This window comes from Lactuca sativa, chromosome 9 (genome assembly GCF_002870075.4).
Source record: "Lactuca sativa cultivar Salinas chromosome 9, Lsat_Salinas_v11, whole genome shotgun sequence".
Lineage (NCBI taxonomy): Eukaryota > Viridiplantae > Streptophyta > Magnoliopsida > Asterales > Asteraceae > Lactuca > Lactuca sativa.
The window spans coordinates 133,758,421-133,779,455 of NC_056631.2; positions in this window are offsets into that span (position 1 = coordinate 133,758,421).

Here is a 21,035-nt window from a genome sequence, read left to right on the forward strand (position 1 = left end):
TTGAACCCTTAGAGTTTTAAGCCCCTTTTGGTGACCAAATGAGAGTTTACGGCCAGGATTTTACTCCCCTGGGCCGTAAACTCCAACAAACATGGTCAGTCGACCATAAACTCCCGTATGAGGCCTTGCACTCCTTAGTTGCAACCCGATAGCCATAGTTTGCTGGTTCTTGGAAGAGGATTGAGTTGACTTGCCCTTCTTTCGGTCCCACCGCTTCCTCTTGTTGTCGGATGTCTTGATCGGTGCAGTGGAAACCGTTGTGGTTGTTGATGGAGTGGAAGGAACTTCATGATCAATCAACCTTTGGGCCAATTCTTTGGCATTGTCAAAGGTCGTTGGATGTGATGCTAAAACATTCCCTCGATACGGGGGCACTAAACCCCAGATGTATCGTTCAATTTTCTTGCTCTCAGTAGGGACCATGTTAGGACATAGAGATACCAGGTCGCAGAACCTGGCTGTATCAGCCATTATGTCGGTCCCTTTCATTTTGAGGTTCCAGAGTTCCTCCTCGAGTTTCTGAACTTCTCCCCTAGGGCAGTACTTCCTTGTCAGAAGGTCTTTCAGTGTGTCCCAACCCATGGTGTTGGCTGTTACCAAGGAGAGTGTGACAACCCGAAATTTTCTATTCTGTACAACCCTTCACTTCAATAAAAGTCAGATCAACTCCAGCTAATTTTCAAGCTTTTAGGAATAAGTTTGAGCATTTTAGGATTAACACTTTAGGAGATATCGGGAGAGAGGATGCCCTAGAGTATAATGTGCATCTTAAAAGTTTCAAAACTCCAAGAGTTTGGAGTTTACGACTCAAATGATATTTCTGACCAAAAACCCCATAGGGTTATGACCCTTAGCCATTTTTATTCATTTGTTCCATTTTCAACTAGAGAAAAACCCGATTCTCTCTCAAGGATCTTCAGTCTTTCGTCCCAAATCGTAAGTGCTTCTATCATAGAGTATAATAGGGCTTGTTATATGTCTATTCATCAAGAAATCACAAGGGAACAACAAGATCAAAGAGTTTACGGCCCAAGAACACCTTGGACCGTATACCCTTCTTTAAGGGCCAAAAGTGTGCCCTAGTCCTTTCCTTGCTTGTGAAACTAGTCTAGAATCATACCTTAATGTGTATAGGACTTAAATGCACAAAAATACCATGGTCCATATGAGATTACGGTCGCAAACACAAAGGGAATTGGCCTTAGGGCCGTAAACCCCTTGTAAGGGTGCAAAAGGCACCCTAACACCCTAGTTAGCCTTGGATATTAACATAGAACCTTCCACCATTTAGCTAAGGACTTCATTGCACGAAATGGTACTCCTTACCATGAGTTTACGGCCATAAACTCATGGGGGAGTGGTCCCAGGGCCGTGTACACCATACAAGATAATTTTAGGACCGTAAACCCACCCAAACACTTGGTTAAAGCTTTGGAGCACTTAGCCACTTGAACCCTTAGAGTTTTAAGCCCCTTTTGGTGACCAAATGAGAGTTTACGGCCAGGATTTTACTCCCTGGGCCGTAAACTCCAACAAACATGGTCATTCGACCATAAACTCCCGTTTGAGGCCTTGCACTCCTTAGTTGCAACCCGATAGCCATAGTTTGCTGGTTCTTGGAAGAGGATTGAGTTGACTTGCCCTTCTTTCGGTCCCACCGCTTCCTCTTGTTGTCGGATGTCTTGATCGGTGCAGTGGCAACCGTTGTGGTTGTAGATGGAGTGGAAGGAACTTCATGATCAATCAACCTTTGGGCCAATTCTTTGGCATTGTTAAAGGTCGTTGGATGTGATGCTAAAACATTCCCTCGATACGGGGGCACTAAACCCCAGATGTATCGTTCAATTTTCTTGCTCTCAGTAGGGACCATGTTAGGACATAGAGATACCAGGTCGCAGAACCTGGCTGTATCAGCCATTATGTCGGTCCCTTTCATTTTGAGGTTCCAGAGTTCCTCCTCGAGTTTCTGAACTTCTCCCCTAGGGCAGTACTTCCTTGTCAGAAGGTCTTTCAGTGTGTCCCAACCCATGGTGTTGGCTGTTACCAAGGAGAGTGTGACAACCCGAAATTTTCTATTATGTACAACCCTTCACTTCAATAAAAGTCAGATCAACTCCAGCTAATTTTCAAGCTTTTAGGAATAAGTTTGAGCATTTTAGGATTAACACTTTAGGAGATATCGGGAGAGAGGATGCCCTAGAGTATAATGTGCATCTTAAAAGTTTCAAAACTCCAAGAGTTTGGAGTTTACGACTCAAATGATATTTCTGACCAAAAACCCCATAGGGTTTTGCCCCTTAGCCATTTTTATTCATTTGTTCCATTTTCAACTAGAGAAAAACTCGATTCTCCCTCAAGGATATTCAGTCTTTCGTCCCAAATCGTAAGGGCTTCTATCATAGAGTATAATAGGGCTTGTTATATGTCTATTCATCAAGAAATCACAAGGGAACAACAAGATCAAAGAGTTTACGGCCCAAGAACACCTTGGACCGTATACCCTTCTTTAAGGGCCAAAAGTGTGCCCTAGTCCTTTCCTTGCTTGTGAAACTAGTCTAGAATCATACCTTAATGTGTATAGGACTTAAATGCACAAAAATACCATGGTCCATATGAGATTACGGTCGCAAACACAAAGGGAATTGGCCTTAGGGCCGTAAACCCCTTGTAAGGGTGCAAAAGGCACCCTAACACCCTAGTTAGCCTTGGATATTAACATAGAACCTTCCACCGTTTAGCTAAGGACTTCATTGCATGAAATGGTACTCCTTACCATGAGTTTACGGCCATAAACTCATGGGGGAGTGGTCCCAGGGCCGTGTACACCATACAAGGTCATTTTAGGACCGTAAACCCACCCAAACACTTGGTTAAAGCTTTGGAGCACTTAGCCACTTGAACCCTTAGAGTTTTAAGCCCCTTTTGGTGACCAAATGAGAGTTTACGGCCAGGATTGAGTTGACTTGCCCTTCTTTCGGTCCCACCGCTTCCTCTTGTTGTCGGATGTCTTGATCGGTGCAGTGGCAACCGTTGTGGTTGTTGATGGAGTGGAAGGAACTTCATGATCAATCAACCTTTGGGCCAATTCTTTGGCATTGTCAAAGGTCGTTGGATGTGATGCTAAAACATTCCCTCGATACGGGGGCACTAAACCCCAGATGTATCGTTCAATTTTCTTGCTCTCAGTAGGGACCATGTTAGGACATAGAGATACCAGGTCGCAGAACCTGGCTGTATCAGCCATTATGTCGGTCCCTTTCATTTTGAGGTTCCAGAGTTCCTCCTCAAGTTTCTGAACTTCTCCCCTAGGGCAGTACTTCCTTGTCAGAAGGTCTTTCAGTGTGTCCCAACCCATGGTGTTGGCTGTTACCAAGGAGAGTGTGACAACCCGAAATTTTCTATTCTGTACAACCCTTCACTTCAATAAAAGTCAGATCAACTCCAGCTAATTTTCAAGCTTTTAGGAATAAGTTTGAGCATTTTAGGATTAACACTTTAGGAGATATCGGGAGAGAGGATGCCCTAGAGTATAATGTGCATCTTAAAAGTTTCAAAACTCCAAGAGTTTGGAGTTTACGACTCAAATGATATTTCTGACCAAAAACCCCATAGGGTTATGACCCTTAGCCATTTTTATTCATTTGTTCCATTTTCAACTAGAGAAAAACCCGATTCTCTCTCAAGGATCTTCAGTCTTTCGTCCCAAATCGTAAGTGCTTCTATCATAGAGTATAATAAGGCTTGTTATATGTCTATTCATCAAGAAATCACAAGGGAACAACAAGATCAAAGAGTTTACGGCCCAAGAACACCTTGGACCGTATACCCTTCTTTAAGGGCCAAAAGTGTGCCCTAGTCCTTTCCTTGCTTGTGAAACTAGTCTAGAATCATACCTTAATGTGTATAGGACTTAAATGCACAAAAATACCATGGTCCATATGAGATTACGGTCGCAAACACAAAGGGAATTGGCCTTAGGGCCGTAAACCCCTTGTAAGGGTGCAAAAGGCACCCTAACACCTTAGTTAGCCTTGGATATTAACATAGAACCTTCCACCGTTTAGCTAAGGACTTCATTGCATGAAATGGTACTCCTTACCATGAGTTTACGGCCATAAACTCATGGGGGAGTGGTCCCAGGGCCGTGTACACCATACAAGGTCATTTTAGGACCGTAAACCCACCCAAACACTTGGTTAAAGCTTTGGAGCACTTAGCCACTTGAACCCTTAGAGTTTTAAGCCCCTTTTGGTGACCAAATGAGAGTTTACGGCCAGGATTTTACTCCCCTGGGCCGTAAACTCCAACAAACATGGTCAGTCGACCATAAACTCCCGTATGAGGCCTTGCACTCCTTAGTTGCAACCCGATAGCCATAGTTTGCTGGTTCTTGGAAGAGGATTGAGTTGACTTGCCCTTCTTTCGGTCCCACCGCTTCCTCTTGTTGTCGGATGTCTTGATCGGTGCAGTGGAAACCGTTGTGGTTGTTGATGGAGTGGAAGGAACTTCATGATCAATCAACCTTTGGGCCAATTCTTTGGCATTGTCAAAGGTCGTTGGATGTGATGCTAAAACATTCCCTCGATACGGGGGCACTAAACCCCATATGTATCGTTCAATTTTCTTGCTCTCAGTAGGGACCATGTTAGGACATAGAGATACCAGGTCGCAGAACCTGGCTGTATCAGCCATTATGTCGGTCCCTTTCATTTTGAGGTTCCAAAGTTCCTCCTCAAGTTTCTGAACTTCTCCCCTAGGGCAGTACTTCCTTGTCAGAAGGTCTTTCAGTGTGTCCCAACCCATGGTGTTGGCTGTTACCAAGGAGAGTGTGACAACCTGAAATTTTCTATTCTGTACAACCCTTCACTTCAATAAAAGTCAGATCAACTCCAGCTAATTTTCAAGCTTTTAGGAATAAGTTTGAGCATTTTAGGATTAACACTTTAGGAGATATCGGGAGAGAGGATGCCCTAGAGTATAATGTGCATCTTAAAAGTTTCAAAACTCCAAGAGTTTGGAGTTTACGACTCAAATGATATTTCTGACCAAAAACCCCATAGGGTTATGACCCTTAGCCATTTTTATTCATTTGTTCCATTTTCAACTAGAGAAAAACCCGATTCTCTCTCAAGGATCTTCAGTCTTTCGTCCCAAATCGTAAGTGCTTCTATCATAGAGTATAATAAGGCTTGTTATATGTCTATTCATCAAGAAATCACAAGGGAACAACAAGATCAAAGAGTTTACGGCCCAAGAACACCTTGGACCGTATACCCTTCTTTAAGGGCCAAAAGTGTGCCCTAGTCCTTTCCTTGCTTGTGAAACTAGTCTAGAATCATACCTTAATGTGTATAGGACTTAAATGCACAAAAATACCATGGTCCATATGAGATTACGGTCGCAAACACAAAGGGAATTGGCCTTAGGGCCGTAAACCCCTTGTAAGGGTGCAAAAGGCACCCTAACACCCTAGTTAGCCTTGGATATTAACATAGAACCTTCCACCGTTTAGCTAAGGACTTCATTGCATGAAATGGTACTCCTTACCATGAGTTTACGGCCATAAACTCATGGGGGAGTGGTCCCAGGGCCGTGTACACCATACAAGGTCATTTTAGGACCGTAAACCCACCCAAACACTTGGTTAAAGCTTTGGAGCACTTAGCCACTTGAACCCTTAGAGTTTTAAGCCCCTTTTGGTGACCAAATGAGAGTTTACGGCCAGGATTGAGTTGACTTGCCCTTCTTTCGGTCCCACCGCTTCCTCTTGTTGTCGGATGTCTTGATCGGTGCAGTGGCAACCGTTGTGGTTGTAGATGGAGTGGAAGGAACTTCATGATCAATCAACCTTTGGGCCAATTCTTTGGCATTGTTAAAGGTCGTTGGATGTGATGCTAAAACATTCCCTCGATACGGGGGCACTAAACCCCAGATGTATCGTTCAATTTTCTTGCTCTCAGTAGGGACCATGTTAGGACATAGAGATACCAGGTCGCAGAACCTGGCTGTATCAGCCATTATGTCGGTCCCTTTCATTTTGAGGTTCCAGAGTTCCTCCTCGAGTTTCTGAACTTCTCCCCTAGGGCAGTACTTCCTTGTCAGAAGGTCTTTCAGTGTGTCCCAACCCATGGTGTTGGCTGTTACCAAGGAGAGTGTGACAACCCGAAATTTTCTATTATGTACAACCCTTCACTTCAATAAAAGTCAGATCAACTCCAGCTAATTTTCAAGCTTTTAGGAATAAGTTTGAGCATTTTAGGATTAACACTTTAGGAGATATCGGGAGAGAGGATGCCCTAGAGTATAATGTGCATCTTAAAAGTTTCAAAACTCCAAGAGTTTGGAGTTTACGACTCAAATGATATTTCTGACCAAAAACCCCATAGGGTTTTGCCCCTTAGCCATTTTTATTCATTTGTTCCATTTTCAACTAGAGAAAAACTCGATTCTCCCTCAAGGATATTCAGTCTTTCGTCCCAAATCGTAAGGGCTTCTATCATAGAGTATAATAGGGCTTGTTATATGTCTATTCATCAAGAAATCACAAGGGAACAACAAGATCAAAGAGTTTACGGCCCAAGAACACCTTGGACCGTATACCCTTCTTTAAGGGCCAAAAGTGTGCCCTAGTCCTTTCCTTGCTTGTGAAACTAGTCTAGAATCATACCTTAATGTGTATAGGACTTAAATGCACAAAAATACCATGGTCCATATGAGATTACGGTCGCAAACACAAAGGGAATTGGCCTTAGGGCCGTAAACCCCTTGTAAGGGTGCAAAAGGCACCCTAACACCCTAGTTAGCCTTGGATATTAACATAGAACCTTCCACCGTTTAGCTAAGGACTTCATTGCATGAAATGGTACTCCTTACCATGAGTTTACGGCCATAAACTCATGGGGGAGTGGTCCCAGGGCCGTGTACACCATACAAGGTCATTTTAGGACCGTAAACCCACCCAAACACTTGGTTAAAGCTTTGGAGCACTTAGCCACTTGAACCCTTAGAGTTTTAAGCCCCTTTTGGTGACCAAATGAGAGTTTACGGCCAGGATTGAGTTGACTTGCCCTTCTTTCGGTCCCACCGCTTCCTCTTGTTGTCGGATGTCTTGATCGGTGCAGTGGCAACCGTTGTGGTTGTTGATGGAGTGGAAGGAACTTCATGATCAATCAACCTTTGGGCCAATTCTTTGGCATTGTCAAAGGTCGTTGGATGTGATGCTAAAACATTCCCTCGATACGGGGGCACTAAACCCCAGATGTATCGTTCAATTTTCTTGCTCTCAGTAGGGACCATGTTAGGACATAGAGATACCAGGTCGCAGAACCTGGCTGTATCAGCCATTATGTCGGTCCCTTTCATTTTGAGGTTCCAGAGTTCCTCCTCAAGTTTCTGAACTTCTCCCCTAGGGCAGTACTTCCTTGTCAGAAGGTCTTTTAGTGTGTCCCAACCCATGGTGTTGGCTGTTACCAAGGAGAGTGTGACAACCCGAAATTTTCTATTCTGTACAACCCTTCACTTCAATAAAAGTCAGATCAACTCCAGCTAATTTTCAAGCTTTTAGGAATAAGTTTGAGCATTTTAGGATTAACACTTTAGGAGATATCGGGAGAGAGGATGCCCTAGAGTATAATGTGCATCTTAAAAGTTTCAAAACTCCAAGAGTTTGGAGTTTACGACTCAAATGATATTTCTGACCAAAAACCCCATAGGGTTATGACCCTTAGCCATTTTTATTCATTTGTTCCATTTTCAACTAGAGAAAAACCCGATTCTCTCTCAAGGATCTTCAGTCTTTCGTCCCAAATCGTAAGTGCTTCTATCATAGAGTATAATAAGGCTTGTTATATGTCTATTCATCAAGAAATCACAAGGGAACAACAAGATCAAAGAGTTTACGGCCCAAGAACACCTTGGACCGTATACCCTTCTTTAAGGGCCAAAAGTGTGCCCTAGTCCTTTCCTTGCTTGTGAAACTAGTCTAGAATCATACCTTAATGTGTATAGGACTTAAATGCACAAAAATACCATGGTCCATATGAGATTACGGTCGCAAACACAAAGGGAATTGGCCTTAGGGCCGTAAACCCCTTGTAAGGGTGCAAAAGGCACCCTAACACCTTAGTTAGCCTTGGATATTAACATAGAACCTTCCACCGTTTAGCTAAGGACTTCATTGCATGAAATGGTACTCCTTACCATGAGTTTACGGCCATAAACTCATGGGGGAGTGGTCCCAGGGCCGTGTACACCATACAAGGTCATTTTAGGACCGTAAACCCACCCAAACACTTGGTTAAAGCTTTGGAGCACTTAGCCACTTGAACCCTTAGAGTTTTAAGCCCCTTTTGGTGACCAAATGAGAGTTTACGGCCAGGATTTTACTCCCCTGGGCCGTAAACTCCAACAAACATGGTCAGTCGACCATAAACTCCCGTATGAGGCCTTGCACTCCTTAGTTGCAACCCGATAGCCATAGTTTGCTGGTTCTTGGAAGAGGATTGAGTTGACTTGCCCTTCTTTCGGTCCCACCGCTTCCTCTTGTTGTCGGATGTCTTGATCGGTGCAGTGGAAACCGTTGTGGTTGTTGATGGAGTGGAAGGAACTTCATGATCAATCAACCTTTGGGCCAATTCTTTGGCATTGTCAAAGGTCGTTGGATGTGATGCTAAAACATTCCCTCGATACGGGGGCACTAAACCCCAGATGTATCGTTCAATTTTCTTGCTCTCAGTAGGGACCATGTTAGGACATAGAGATACCAGGTCGCAGAACCTGGCTGTATCAGCCATTATGTCGGTCCCTTTCATTTTGAGGTTCCAAAGTTCCTCCTCAAGTTTCTGAACTTCTCCCCTAGGGCAGTACTTCCTTGTCAGAAGGTCTTTCAGTGTGTCCCAACCCATGGTGTTGGCTGTTACCAAGGAGAGTGTGACAACCTGAAATTTTCTATTCTGTACAACCCTTCACTTCAATAAAAGTCAGATCAACTCCAGCTAATTTTCAAGCTTTTAGGAATAAGTTTGAGCATTTTAGGATTAACACTTTAGGAGATATCGGGAGAGAGGATGCCCTAGAGTATAATGTGCATCTTAAAAGTTTCAAAACTCCAAGAGTTTGGAGTTTACGACTCAAATGATATTTCTGACCAAAAACCCCATAGGGTTATGACCCTTAGCCATTTTTATTCATTTGTTCCATTTTCAACTAGAGAAAAACCCGATTCTCTCTCAAGGATCTTCAGTCTTTCGTCCCAAATCGTAAGTGCTTCTATCATAGAGTATAATAAGGCTTGTTATATGTCTATTCATCAAGAAATCACAAGGGAACAACAAGATCAAAGAGTTTACGGCCCAAGAACACCTTGGACCGTATACCCTTCTTTAAGGGCCAAAAGTGTGCCCTAGTCCTTTCCTTGCTTGTGAAACTAGTCTAGAATCATACCTTAATGTGTATAGGACTTAAATGCACAAAAATACCATGGTCCATATGAGATTACGGTCGCAAACACAAAGGGAATTGGCCTTAGGGCCGTAAACCCCTTGTAAGGGTGCAAAAGGCACCCTAACACCCTAGTTAGCCTTGGATATTAACATAGAACCTTCCACCGTTTAGCTAAGGACTTCATTGCATGAAATGGTACTCCTTACCATGAGTTTACGGCCATAAACTCATGGGGGAGTGGTCCCAGGGCCGTGTACACCATACAAGGTCATTTTAGGACCGTAAACCCACCCAAACACTTGGTTAAAGCTTTGGAGCACTTAGCCACTTGAACCCTTAGAGTTTTAAGCCCCTTTTGGTGACCAAATGAGAGTTTACGGCCAGGATTGAGTTGACTTGCCCTTCTTTCGGTCCCACCGCTTCCTCTTGTTGTCGGATGTCTTGATCGGTGCAGTGGCAACCGTTGTGGTTGTAGATGGAGTGGAAGGAACTTCATGATCAATCAACCTTTGGGCCAATTCTTTGGCATTGTTAAAGGTCGTTGGATGTGATGCTAAAACATTCCCTCGATACGGGGGCACTAAACCCCAGATGTATCGTTCAATTTTCTTGCTCTCAGTAGGGACCATGTTAGGACATAGAGATACCAGGTCGCAGAACCTGGCTGTATCAGCCATTATGTCGGTCCCTTTCATTTTGAGGTTCCAGAGTTCCTCCTCGAGTTTCTGAACTTCTCCCCTAGGGCAGTACTTCCTTGTCAGAAGGTCTTTCAGTGTGTCCCAACCCATGGTGTTGGCTGTTACCAAGGAGAGTGTGACAACCCGAAATTTTCTATTATGTACAACCCTTCACTTCAATAAAAGTCAGATCAACTCCAGCTAATTTTCAAGCTTTTAGGAATAAGTTTGAGCATTTTAGGATTAACACTTTAGGAGATATCGGGAGAGAGGATGCCCTAGAGTATAATGTGCATCTTAAAAGTTTCAAAACTCCAAGAGTTTGGAGTTTACGACTCAAATGATATTTCTGACCAAAAACCCCATAGGGTTATGCCCCTTAGCCATTTTTATTCATTTGTTCCATTTTCAACTAGAGAAAAACTCGATTCTCCCTCAAGGATATTCAGTCTTTCGTCCCAAATCGTAAGGGCTTCTATCATAGAGTATAATAGGGCTTGTTATATGTCTATTCATCAAGAAATCACAAGGGAACAACAAGATCAAAGAGTTTACGGCCCAAGAACACCTTGGACCGTATACCCTTCTTTAAGGGCCAAAAGTGTGCCCTAGTCCTTTCCTTGCTTGTGAAACTAGTCTAGAATCATACCTTAATGTGTATAGGACTTAAATGCACAAAAATACCATGGTCCATATGAGATTACGGTCGCAAACACAAAGGGAATTGGCCTTAGGGCCGTAAACCCCTTGTAAGGGTGCAAAAGGCACCCTAACACCCTAGTTAGCCTTGGATATTAACATAGAACCTTCCACCGTTTAGCTAAGGACTTCATTGCATGAAATGGTACTCCTTACCATGAGTTTACGGCCATAAACTCATGGGGGAGTGGTCCCAGGGCCGTGTACACCATACAAGGTCATTTTAGGACCGTAAACCCACCCAAACACTTGGTTAAAGCTTTGGAGCACTTAGCCACTTGAACCCTTAGAGTTTTAAGCCCCTTTTGGTGACCAAATGAGAGTTTACGGCCAGGATTGAGTTGACTTGCCCTTCTTTCGGTCCCACCGCTTCCTCTTGTTGTCGGATGTCTTGATCGGTGCAGTGGCAACCGTTGTGGTTGTTGATGGAGTGGAAGGAACTTCATGATCAATCAACCTTTGGGCCAATTCTTTGGCATTGTCAAAGGTCGTTGGATGTGATGCTAAAACATTCCCTCGATACGGGGGCACTAAACCCCAGATGTATCGTTCAATTTTCTTGCTCTCAGTAGGGACCATGTTAGGACATAGAGATACCAGGTCGCAGAACCTGGCTGTATCAGCCATTATGTCGGTCCCTTTCATTTTGAGGTTCCAGAGTTCCTCCTCAAGTTTCTGAACTTCTCCCCTAGGGCAGTACTTCCTTGTCAGAAGGTCTTTTAGTGTGTCCCAACCCATGGTGTTGGCTGTTACCAAGGAGAGTGTGACAACCCGAAATTTTCTATTCTGTACAACCCTTCACTTCAATAAAAGTCAGATCAACTCCAGCTAATTTTCAAGCTTTTAGGAATAAGTTTGAGCATTTTAGGATTAACACTTTAGGAGATATCGGGAGAGAGGATGCCCTAGAGTATAATGTGCATCTTAAAAGTTTCAAAACTCCAAGAGTTTGGAGTTTACGACTCAAATGATATTTCTGACCAAAAACCCCATAGGGTTATGACCCTTAGCCATTTTTATTCATTTGTTCCATTTTCAACTAGAGAAAAACCCGATTCTCTCTCAAGGATCTTCAGTCTTTCGTCCCAAATCGTAAGTGCTTCTATCATAGAGTATAATAAGGCTTGTTATATGTCTATTCATCAAGAAATCACAAGGGAACAACAAGATCAAAGAGTTTACGGCCCAAGAACACCTTGGACCGTATACCCTTCTTTAAGGGCCAAAAGTGTGCCCTAGTCCTTTCCTTGCTTGTGAAACTAGTCTAGAATCATACCTTATTGTGTATAGGACTTAAATGCACAAAAATACCATGGTCCATATGAGATTACGGTCGCAAACACAAAGGGAATTGGCCTTAGGGCCGTAAACCCCTTGTAAGGGTGCAAAAGGCACCCTAACACCTTAGTTAGCCTTGGATATTAACATAGAACCTTCCACCGTTTAGCTAAGGACTTCATTGCATGAAATGGTACTCCTTACCATGAGTTTACGGCCATAAACTCATGGGGGAGTGGTCCCAGGGCCGTGTACACCATACAAGGTCATTTTAGGACCGTAAACCCACCCAAACACTTGGTTAAAGCTTTGGAGCACTTAGCCACTTGAACCCTTAGAGTTTTAAGCCCCTTTTGGTGACCAAATGAGAGTTTACGGCCAGGATTTTACTCCCCTGGGCCGTAAACTCCAACAAACATGGTCAGTCGACCATAAACTCCCGTATGAGGCCTTGCACTCCTTAGTTGCAACCCGATAGCCATAGTTTGCTGGTTCTTGGAAGAGGATTGAGTTGACTTGCCCTTCTTTCGGTCCCACCGCTTCCTCTTGTTGTCGGATGTCTTGATCGGTGCAGTGGAAACCGTTGTGGTTGTTGATGGAGTGGAAGGAACTTCATGATCAATCAACCTTTGGGCCAATTCTTTGGCATTGTCAAAGGTCGTTGGATGTGATGCTAAAACATTCCCTCGATACGGGGGCACTAAACCCCAGATGTATCGTTCAATTTTCTTGCTCTCAGTAGGGACCATGTTAGGACATAGAGATACCAGGTCGCAGAACCTGGCTGTATCAGCCATTATGTCGGTCCCTTTCATTTTGAGGTTCCAAAGTTCCTCCTCAAGTTTCTGAACTTCTCCCCTAGGGCAGTACTTCCTTGTCAGAAGGTCTTTCAGTGTGTCCCAACCCATGGTGTTGGCTGTTACCAAGGAGAGTGTGACAACCTGAAATTTTCTATTCTGTACAACCCTTCACTTCAATAAAAGTCAGATCAACTCCAGCTAATTTTCAAGCTTTTAGGAATAAGTTTGAGCATTTTAGGATTAACACTTTAGGAGATATCGGGAGAGAGGATGCCCTAGAGTATAATGTGCATCTTAAAAGTTTCAAAACTCCAAGAGTTTGGAGTTTACGACTCAAATGATATTTCTGACCAAAAACCCCATAGGGTTATGACCCTTAGCCATTTTTATTCATTTGTTCCATTTTCAACTAGAGAAAAACCCGATTCTCTCTCAAGGATCTTCAGTCTTTCGTCCCAAATCGTAAGTGCTTCTATCATAGAGTATAATAAGGCTTGTTATATGTCTATTCATCAAGAAATCACAAGGGAACAACAAGATCAAAGAGTTTACGGCCCAAGAACACCTTGGACCGTATACCCTTCTTTAAGGGCCAAAAGTGTGCCCTAGTCCTTTCCTTGCTTGTGAAACTAGTCTAGAATCATACCTTAATGTGTATAGGACTTAAATGCACAAAAATACCATGGTCCATATGAGATTACGGTCGCAAACACAAAGGGAATTGGCCTTAGGGCCGTAAACCCCTTGTAAGGGTGCAAAAGGCACCCTAACACCCTAGTTAGCCTTGGATATTAACATAGAACCTTCCACCGTTTAGCTAAGGACTTCATTGCATGAAATGGTACTCCTTACCATGAGTTTACGGCCATAAACTCATGGGGGAGTGGTCCCAGGGCCGTGTACACCATACAAGGTCATTTTAGGACCGTAAACCCACCCAAACACTTGGTTAAAGCTTTGGAGCACTTAGCCACTTGAACCCTTAGAGTTTTAAGCCCCTTTTGGTGACCAAATGAGAGTTTACGGCCAGGATTGAGTTGACTTGCCCTTCTTTCGGTCCCACCGCTTCCTCTTGTTGTCGGATGTCTTGATCGGTGCAGTGGCAACCGTTGTGGTTGTAGATGGAGTGGAAGGAACTTCATGATCAATCAACCTTTGGGCCAATTCTTTGGCATTGTTAAAGGTCGTTGGATGTGATGCTAAAACATTCCCTCGATACGGGGGCACTAAACCCCAGATGTATCGTTCAATTTTCTTGCTCTCAGTAGGGACCATGTTAGGACATAGAGATACCAGGTCGCAGAACCTGGCTGTATCAGCCATTATGTCGGTCCCTTTCATTTTGAGGTTCCAGAGTTCCTCCTCGAGTTTCTGAACTTCTCCCCTAGGGCAGTACTTCCTTGTCAGAAGGTCTTTCAGTGTGTCCCAACCCATGGTGTTGGCTGTTACCAAGGAGAGTGTGACAACCCGAAATTTTCTATTCTGTACAACCCTTCACTTCAATAAAAGTCAGATCAACTCCAGCTAATTTTCAAGCTTTTAGGAATAAGTTTGAGCATTTTAGGATTAACACTTTAGGAGATATCGGGAGAGAGGATGCCCTAGAGTATAATGTGCATCTTAAAAGTTTCAAAACTCCAAGAGTTTGGAGTTTACGACTCAAATGATATTTCTGACCAAAAACCCCATAGGGTTATGACCCTTAGCCATTTTTATTCATTTGTTCCATTTTCAACTAGAGAAAAACCCGATTCTCTCTCAAGGATATTCAGTCTTTCGTCCCAAATCGTAAGTGCTTCTATCATAGAGTATAATAAGGCTTGTTATATGTCTATTCATCAAGAAATCACAAGGGAACAACAAGATCAAAGAGTTTACGGCCCAAGAACACCTTGGACCGTATACCCTTCTTTAAGGGCCAAAAGTGTGCCCTAGTCCTTTCCTTGCTTGTGAAACTAGTCTAGAATCATACCTTAATGTGTATAGGACTTAAATGCACAAAAATACCATGGTCCATATGAGATTACGGTCGCAAACACAAAGGGAATTGGCCTTAGGGCCGTAAACCCCTTGTAAGGGTGCAAAAGGCACCCTAACACCCTAGTTAGCCTTGGATATTAACATAGAACCTTCCACCGTTTAGCTAAGGACTTCATTGCATGAAATGGTACTCCTTACCATGAGTTTACGGCCATAAACTCATGGGGGAGTGGTCCCAGGGCCGTGTACACCATACAAGGTCATTTTAGGACCGTAAACCCACCCAAACACTTGGTTAAAGCTTTGGAGCACTTAGCCACTTGAACCCTTAGAGTTTTAAGCCCCTTTTGGTGACCAAATGAGAGTTTACGGCCAGGATTTTACTCCCCTGGGCCGTAAACTCCAACAAACATGGTCAGTCGACCATAAACTCCCGTATGAGGCCTTGCACTCCTTAGTTGCAACCCGATAGCCATAGTTTGCTGGTTCTTGGAAGAGGATTGAGTTGACTTGCCCTTCTTTCGGTCCCACCGCTTCCTCTTGTTGTCGGATGTCTTGATCGGTGCAATGGCAACCATTGTGGTTGTAGATGGAGTGGAAGGAACTTCATGATCAATCAACCTTTGGGCCAATTCTTTGGCATTGTCAAAGGTCGTTGGATGTGATGCTAAAACATTCCCTCGATACGGGGGCACTAAACCCCAGATGTATCGTTCAATTTTCTTGCTCTCAGTAGGGACCATGTTAGGACATAGAGATACCAGGTCGCAGAACCTGGCTGTATCAGCCATTATGTCGGTCCCTTTCATTTTGAGGTTCCAGAGTTCCTCCTCAAGTTTCTGAACTTCTCCCCTAGGGCAGTACTTCCTTGTCAGAAGGTCTTTCAGTGTGTCCCAACCCATGGTGTTGGCTGTTACCAAGGAGAGTGTGACAACCCGAAATTTTCTATTCTGTACAACCCTTCACTTCAATAAAAGTCAGATCAACTCCAGCTAATTTTCAAGCATTTAGGAATAAGTTTGAGCATTTTAGGATTAACACTTTAGGAGATATCGGGAGAGAGGATGCCCTAGAGTATAATGTGCATCTTAAAAGTTTCAAAACTCCAAGAGTTTGGAGTTTACGACTCAAATGATATTTCTGACCAAAAACCCCATAGGGTTATGACCCTTAGCCATTTTTATTCATTTGTTCCATTTTCAACTAGAGAAAAACCCGATTCTCTCTCAAGGATCTTCAGTCTTTCGTCCCAAATCGTAAGTGCTTCTATCATAGAGTATAATAGGGCTTGTTATATGTCTATTCATCAAGAAATCACAAGGGAACAACAAGATCAAAGAGTTTACGGCCCAAGAACACCTTGGACCGTATACCCTTCTTTAAGGGCCAAAAGTGTGCCCTAGTCCTTTCCTTGCTTGTGAAACTAGTCTAGAATCATACCTTAATGTGTATAGGACTTAAATGCACAAAAATACCATGGTCCATATGAGATTACGGTCGCAAACACAAAGGGAATTGGCCTTAGGGCCGTAAACCCCTTGTAAGGGTGCAAAAGGCACCCTAACACCCTAGTTAGCCTTGGATATTAACATAGAACCTTCCACCGTTTAGCTAAGGACTTCATTGCATGAAATGGTACTCCTTACCATGAGTTTACGGCCATAAACTCATGGGGGAGTGGTCCCAGGGCCGTGTACACCATACAAGGTCATTTTAGGACCGTAAACCCACCCAAACACTTGGTTAAAGCTTTGGAGCACTTAGCCACTTGAACCCTTAGAGTTTTAAGCCCCTTTTGGTGACCAAATGAGAGTTTACGGCCAGGATTGAGTTGACTTGCCCTTCTTTCGGTCCCACCGCTTCCTCTTGTTGTCGGATGTCTTGATCGGTGCAGTGGCAACCGTTGTGGTTGTAGATGGAGTGGAAGGAACTTCATGATCAATCAACCTTTGGGCCAATTCTTTGGCATTGTTAAAGGTCGTTGGATGTGATGCTAAAACATTCCCTCGATACGGGGGCACTAAACCCCAGATGTATCGTTCAATTTTCTTGCTCTCAGTAGGGACCATGTTAGGACATAGAGATACCAGGTCGCAGAACCTGGCTGTATCAGCCATTATGTCGGTCCCTTTCATTTTGAGGTTCCAGAGTTCCTCCTCGAGTTTCTGAACTTCTCCCCTAGGGCAGTACTTCCTTGTCAGAAGGTCTTTCAGTGTGTCCCAACCCATGGTGTTGGCTGTTACCAAGGAGAGTGTGACAACCCGAAATTTTCTATTCTGTACAACCCTTCACTTCAATAAAAGTCAGATCAACTCCAGCTAATTTTCAAGCTTTTAGGAATAAGTTTGAGCATTTTAGGATTAACACTTTAGGAGATATCGGGAGAGAGGATGCCCTAGAGTATAATGTGCATCTTAAAAGTTTCAAAACTCCAAGAGTTTGGAGTTTACGACTCAAATGATATTTCTGACCAAAAACCCCATAGGGTTATGACCCTTAGCCATTTTTATTCATTTGTTCCATTTTCAACTAGAGAAAAACCCGATTCTCTCTCAAGGATATTCAGTCTTTCGTCCCAAATCGTAAGTGCTTCTATCATAGAGTATAATAAGGCTTGTTATATGTCTATTCATCAAGAAATCACAAGGGAACAACAAGATCAAAGAGTTTACGGCCCAAGAACACCTTGGACCGTATACCCTTCTTTAAGGGCCAAAAGTGTGCCCTAGTCCTTTCCTTGCTTGTGAAACTAGTCTAGAATCATACCTTAATGTGTATAGGACTTAAATGCACAAAAATACCATGGTCCATATGAGATTACGGTCGCAAACACAAAGGGAATTGGCCTTAGGGCCGTAAACCCCTTGTAAGGGTGCAAAAGGCACCCTAACACCCTAGTTAGCCTTGGATATTAACATAGAACCTTCCACCGTTTAGCTAAGGACTTCATTGCATGAAATGGTACTCCTTACCATGAGTTTACGGCCATAAACTCATGGGGGAGTGGTCCCAGGGCCGTGTACACCATACAAGGTCATTTTAGGACCGTAAACCCACCCAAACACTTGGTTAAAGCTTTGGAGCACTTAGCCACTTGAACCCTTAGAGTTTTAAGCCCCTTTTGGTGACCAAATGAGAGTTTACGGCCAGGATTTTACTCCCCTGGGCCGTAAACTCCAACAAACATGGTCAGTCGACCATAAACTCCCGTATGAGGCCTTGCACTCCTTAGTTGCAACCCGATAGCCATAGTTTGCTGGTTCTTGGAAGAGGATTGAGTTGACTTGCCCTTCTTTCGGTCCCACCGCTTCCTCTTGTTGTCGGATGTCTTGATCGGTGCAGTGGCAACCGTTGTGGTTGTAGATGGAGTGGAAGGAACTTCATGATCAATCAACCTTTGGGCCAATTCTTTGGCATTGTTAAAGGTCGTTGGATGTGATGCTAAAACATTCCCTCGATACGGGGGCACTAAACCCCAGATGTATCGTTCAATTTTCTTGCTCTCAGTAGGGACCATGTTAGGACATAGAGATACCAGGTCGCAGAACCTGGCTGTATCAGCCATTATGTCGGTCCCTTTCATTTTGAGGTTCCAGAGTTCCTCCTCGAGTTTCTGAACTTCTCCCCCAGGGCAGTACTTCCTTGTCAGAAGGTCTTTCAGTGTGTCCCAACCCATGGTGTTGGCTGTTACCAAGGAGAGTGTGACAACCCGAAATTTTCTATTCTGTACAACCCTTCACTTCAATAAAAGTCAGATCAACTCCAGCTAATTTTCAAGCTTTTAGGAATAAGTTTGAGCATTTTAGGATTAACACTTTAGGAGATATCGGGAGAGAGGATGCCCTAGAGTATAATGTGCATCTTAAAAGTTTCAAAACTCCAAGAGTTTGGAGTTTACGACTCAAATGATATTTCTGACCAAAAACCCCATAGGGTTATGCCCCTTAGCCATTTTTATTCATTTGTTCCATTTTCAACTAGAGAAAAACTCGATTCTCCCTCAAGGATATTCAGTCTTTCGTCCCAAATCGTAAGGGCTTCTATCATAGAGTATAATAGGGCTTGTTATATGTCTATTCATCAAGAAATCACAAGGGAACAACAAGATCAAAGAGTTTACGGCCCAAGAACACCTTGGACCGTATACCCTTCTTTAAGGGCCAAAAGTGTGCCCTAGTCCTTTCCTTGCTTGTGAAACTAGTCTAGAATCATACCTTAATGTGTATAGGACTTAAATGCACAAAAATACCATGGTCCATATGAGATTACGGTCGCAAACACAAAGGGAATTGGCCTTAGGGCCGTAAACCCCTTGTAAGGGTGCAAAAGGCACCCTAACACCCTAGTTAGCCTTGGATATTAACATAGAACCTTCCACCGTTTAGCTAAGGACTTCATTGCATGAAATGGTACTCCTTACCATGAGTTTACGGCCATAAACTCATGGGGGAGTGGTCCCAGGGCCGTGTACACCATACAAGGTCATTTTAGGACCGTAAACCCACCCAAACACTTGGTTAAAGCTTTGGAGCACTTAGCCACTTGAACCCTTAGAGTTTTAAGCCCCTTTTGGTGACCAAATGAGAGTTTACGGCCAGGATTGAGTTGACTTGCCCTTCTTTCGGTCCCACCGCTTCCTCTTGTTGTCGGATGTCTTGATCGGTGCAGTGGCAACCGTTGTGGTTGTTGATGGAGTGGAAGGAACTTCATGATCAATCAACCTTTGGGCCAATTCTTTGGCATTGTCAAAGGTCGTTGGATGTGATGCTAAAACATTCCCTCGATACGGGGGCACTAAACCCCAGATGTATCGTTCAATTTTCTTGCTCTCAGTAGGGACCATGTTAGGACATAGAGATACCAGGTCGCAGAACCTGGCTGTATCAGCCATTATGTCGGTCCCTTTCATTTTGAGGTTCCAGAGTTCCTCCTCAAGTTTCTGAACTTCTCCCCTAGGGCAGTACTTCCTTGTCAGAAGGTCTTTTAGTGTGTCCCAACCCATGGTGTTGGCTGTTACCAAGGAGAGTGTGACAACCCGAAATTTTCTATTCTGTACAACCCTTCACTTCAATAAAAGTCAGATCAACTCCAGCTAATTTTCAAGCTTTTAGGAATAAGTTTGAGCATTTTAGGATTAACACTTTAGGAGATATCGGGAGAGAGGATGCCCTAGAGTATAATGTGCATCTTAAAAGTTTCAAAACTCCAAGAGTTTGGAGTTTACGACTCAAATGATATTTCTGACCAAAAACCCCATAGGGTTATGACCCTTAGCCATTTTTATTCATTTGTTCCATTTTCAACTAGAGAAAAACCCGATTCTCTCTCAAGGATCTTCAGTCTTTCGTCCCAAATCGTAAGTGCTTCTATCATAGAGTATAATAAGGCTTGTTATATGTCTATTCATCAAGAAATCACAAGGGAACAACAAGATCAAAGAGTTTACGGCCCAAGAACACCTTGGACCGTATACCCTTCTTTAAGGGCCAAAAGTGTGCCCTAGTCCTTTCCTTGCTTGTGAAACTAGTCTAGAATCATACCTTAATGTGTATAGGACTTAAATGCACAAAAATACCATGGTCCATATGAGATTACGGTCGCAAACACAAAGGGAATTGGCCTTAGGGCCGTAAACCCCTTGTAAGGGTGCAAAAGGCACCCTAACACCTTAGTTAGCCTTGGATATTAACATAGAACCTTCCACCGTTTAGCTAAGGACTTCATTGCATGAAATGGTACTCCTTACCATGAGTTTACGGCCATAAACTCATGGGGGAGTGGTCCCAGGGCCGTGTACACCATACAAGGTCATTTTAGGACCGTAAACCCACCCAAACACTTGGTTAAAGCTTTGGAGCACTTAGCCACTTGAACCCTTAGAGTTTTAAGCCCCTTTTGGTGACCAAATGAGAGTTTACGGCCAGGATTTTACTCCCCTGGGCCGTAAACTCCAACAAACATGGTCAGTCGACCATAAACTCCCGTATGAGGCCTTGCACTCCTTAGTTGCAACCCGATAGCCATAGTTTGCTGGTTCTTGGAAGAGGATTGAGTTGACTTGCCCTTCTTTCGGTCCCACCGCTTCCTCTTGTTGTCGGATGTCTTGATCGGTGCAGTGGAAACCGTTGTGGTTGTTGATGGAGTGGAAGGAACTTCATGA